General features: G+C 33.2%; 1 pseudogene; it reads right to left on the bottom strand.

Moving 5' to 3' along the window:
- Nucleotides 1–3,961: 3,961 nt before the first annotated feature.
- Nucleotides 3,962–4,080, bottom strand: LOC120611527 (uncharacterized; annotated as a pseudogene).
- Nucleotides 4,081–4,452: the final 372 nt, after the last annotated feature.

Below are 4,452 nucleotides of genomic sequence, written 5' to 3'. Positions count from 1 at the left end.
AAATTTTAGGGCATGATGGGATTGTTTGGTACTGAGTGTGGTAGATGTTACATAAGTATATACATTTGTCAAAATTCATAGACTTGTATACCAAAAAAAGGATTGCCGTAATTTTTAAAATTATATAGATGACAAAAATAAGTGTTGAAAGAAAATGGATAGAATATGATATTGGGATACAATATACAGTAAATTCTAACAAAAAGAAACCTGATAATAGTGATATTAGATAAAAGAGACTAAGGCCAAAAGAGAAATTACAATATAAATTAAATACATTTAGGACCTTAAAGCAAATCTCAACAAATGTATAGAGAATGAATACAGATAATATTGTCTGACCAAAATACAATTAGGCTAGAAATGAAAAACAAGAAGGTAACTATAAAATTTCTATATTTTTAAAAATTTAAGTAGTGAACATAAAAATAACTCATTAGCAAAAAGGAATAATTGCATTTAGATAATATTTTACTATAAATGATAATCTGACACATCAAAATATGTGGCATGCAGCTAAAGTAGTAATCGTAGGAAAACTTGAGCTTGAAATGCTTATATTAGAATTAAAAGGCTGAAAGTCAATATCATCTAAGTGTTCATCTTTAAAAAAATTAGGACAACAGCAAAACAAATCCCGTGAGGATATAAGAGAAATACTAAATGAAGAAATATTAAAAATAGAGAGAGAAAATTAAAATAGAGAGGATCCAACCAAAAGATATTTTGAAATTACTAAAATTACCAACCTCTGGAAAGACCTGTTGAGAAAAAAAAGATACAACTAAATATCAGGAATGAAGAAGATAGGGTGTCCTGGTGTGGAAGGCAGTATTGGAAAGCTACAGATTCAGACCCACTTCATCAATGGATACAACACTATCCTAATTAAAATCCCAGAAAAATTTTTGAATGAGTTTATCATCAAAAGTCTCATTTAAAAAACATCTTAAAGATGTATTTCATGAAAGCAAAAATATAATCTCAAAAATTAAGTCTAAGATACAAGAGGAATGGTGATTAAAAAAATGTTAACCATGTGGATTAATCTAAATGGAAATTGTCAAATTAAAAAAAAATGTTCTATTTGGGGGAGATGTGAAAATGGTAGAACTAAAATATCTTGTTACTAAGCAGCTTTTAGTTGTAAAAGAGGAAATTTTCACTGAACACTGACCATGTACATATGGACTTGGTTTCTCTGAGCCTGGAGTGTGTATGATGGCAAATGATTAGGGCCTCAAAAAAAAAAAAAGAATCAAAGCAAGTGCTTCTGGGAAAACTACTTAGAATCAGCAGAAAGACAGCCAGACAGTGAGTATATAACTATACTATGGAGACTCAGTAAAAAGATCCAGGACTCAACAATAGGCTTGGGCTTGAGCTCTACTAAATAGAGTGAATATTGAACTGGCAAGACAAAGACTTGTTTGAACTAAACAATCAGTTTGCCTTGTAAAACTATGGTTTTGTCTTTTGTCATGCAAGGAGTTCATGGATGTACACCACTAGCACCACTGGTGCAGAAATAACATAGAACTTGTGGGGAAAAAATTTGTCAGTAGATAAATAGAAGACAGCAAGTAGTATGCCAAACGCTCATTATTCCATACCCAGATGGCTCATAGTTCTGTTTGTACCAGATCCAAATTTCCCACAGAGGAGCCTACTTTGGATAGCGGGCTGGACAAGGAACCAAGCATACTCTAAGAGAGAGCCTCATCCCCATGGTGTTACATACTTGGAGGTTGGCCAAAGAGAGGCTAGAGAACACCTATTTTCTCTAAGCAACGAGAAATATATCAGGGAGTCTGCAGTACTGATAATATGCAAGGTAATATGAATATCAAAGGCCAAAGTCTGCATACTGTGGGCTCTGGGAACAATTTCCCAGCCAAGATGGCTGACATCAACCAAGTATCGAATTCTAGATCCAGCTGGTGTATTTCCTCTTGAGCTTCCAGGCCACTGGAATTTGTCTTTCTTCATCTTTCTAAGCCTCACCATTGCCTTTGTTCTGGGATATGGTCTTCACATGGGCTGTTCCTGCTCCTTCATGCCTAGATGTAGATCTCCAATGCTTAAACTGTCTTGGAGATACTCTTCCAACAGTTAATCTGAAGACCTCATCCCATAGCCTGACCCCTTCATATTGGTTTGCCTTGCCCAGCGGTCAACTCAGCTTAAAACTCACTGTTTTAGTCTGTTATTCTTTTATCACAGCAGGCCAAGATGGTAATGAACAGAGATAAAGCATTTAAGGTCCTTATATTATATTTTGAAGAAGGATGGTAAAGATAATGACTAACTTTAGAACTCAAGTAGGGCATGCTAAAAAATACAAGTGTAAAAATTTGTAGAATATATTGTATATTTTCTGAATCAGACAGGGAAGAAAAGTAAAATGAGAGAATAAAACACCAATTCAAATAAAGGCAAGAAAGGAAGAAAAACAATCAAGAAAAAATTTTAAGATGTTAAGCTAGAAATTAAAAGAAGATAGAAAATAAAATAGAAAATCTAAGTATGTTTGTAATCAGAATAAGTAAAAAATGGACTGATAATGATTTGAGGAACACGATTTACAAGCTTACTCCTGTACTTCCAAATTAGAAAATTTATTCTTTTCAGGCATATGTGAAACATTTATAAAAGTTAACCTCATATTAGGCTATCGACCCCATCAACAAGTTTCAAAGTATTCAGTGTCATCTAGGCTGTATTTTATAACCAAGATGCACTCCAATTAGAAATATTATTTAAAAAAGACATTAAAAAACATACATTTGGAAATTTTAAAACACATTCATGTCAAAAACGAATTATGATGGAAATTAGAAAATATATAAAAGTGGATAATACTGAAAAGGCAAAATATAAAATAATAAAACCTGTTAGATGCAGCTAAAGTAGCTCTTTTATTGAAAACAAAAATTTAGCATAAATAAGTTTAAAAAGTTAGAAAAAGAAACATAATTTAAATAAAGCAGAATAAAGGAAATAATAAAATCCCAAAACAAATATCTTAAATAGAATATAGCCAGGAGATCAGTGTGGCTGAAGTGAAGAAGACAGGGAGTGTCACAGAAGATGAAGTCAGAGAAGTAAGGGAGGGAAGGGAACCAGATGATTCAAACCCTTTTAAGTCAGAGTGAAGACTGTGGCTTTTACTCTGAATGATCTTGGAAGTCACAGAAAGGTTTTAAACAGAGTAGTGACATGATCTAATTGACATCTTATGTTAAGGCTAATCAAGGACATAGTCAGGGAGACCAGTTAAGAGGTTACTACAGTAATCTGGCGCAGGATGGTGGTGGTATGAACCAAGCTAATGGCCGTGAGAATAGTTAGAAGTAGTCAAATCGGGAATATATTTTGGGGATAGAGCTGATGAGAGTTACTGATGAACAGCATATGAGGTGTTAGAAAGAGGTCCATAATGACAGCAAGATATTTTGACTTGAGGACTAAAGTTGTCATTCATTAAGATGGGAAAGACTAGAGGAGGAGTTGACATGGAGTCTAATATGAAGAGCTTGTTTTGGTGCATATTAAATTCAAGTGGTTATCAGATATTCAAATGAAGATATCAAACAGGCAGTTAGGGATAGGCCAAGATTCAGAAATATCATATTCTTTTTCACATGGCCAAGTCCTTACATATAACTTGACTACAAAGATTAGTGACTTAAATGGCAATTTATAATAATACTGCAATTAATTATCCAGATCCTATTCCAGTTTTGTATATGTACTCCAGGATCACCGTGAATGCAACCTTTTAACTCTTCTGACACAAGATCTAAGCATTCAACTTGGGCAGGACATTTAAGTACATTTTTTTAATAAGTATTATTATTTTTATTTTATTTTATTTTTTAGGCGAGGCAACCCTTGGTTGACCTCACAGTTTGCAAGGATCTTTGCAGCTTACAATCCCTTATTTTTTTTTATTTTTTTATGCCTACAGCACCTGGTATTCCTAGGTGGTCTCCCATGCAAGTACTAACCAGGCCCAACCCTGCTTAGCTTCTGAGACCAGATGGGATCAAGCTCGTTCAGGGCAGCATGATCATAGACTTCGAATAAGTTTTTTAAAAAAATATGTTCTGAAAGTTTTTAAAATTTTTATCCATGGAAATATTATGTTCCCAATTAAGTAGTTGTAATTGTTTGGTGAAATGGCACTTCCCAAGATGATAATTAGTTTTTGAAAATCTGAGATCTCCAAAAACATTACTTAAAGCAATTACCACTAAATAAATTGGTTCAAGTTAGAGTTTCATGGTCAGATCTTTTTATTTAGATTCCATCGTTGACTTCCTGGAAGGGAAGATTAAATACACGTTTTAAAATAATTTAAATTAAAAAAAAATCTGTGATCAGTAAAGGGCCTAACTTTATTCAATGTTTTCTAATACTAACTCTTAATCTTCTTCCTCTCTTTAAACA

This window comes from Pteropus medius, unplaced genomic scaffold (genome assembly GCF_902729225.1).
Source record: "Pteropus medius unplaced genomic scaffold, Ma_sr-lr_union100, whole genome shotgun sequence".
Lineage (NCBI taxonomy): Eukaryota > Metazoa > Chordata > Mammalia > Chiroptera > Pteropodidae > Pteropus > Pteropus medius.
The sequence above is the reverse complement of the archived record's forward strand: the minus strand, read 5'-3'. Positions and strand labels throughout refer to the sequence as shown.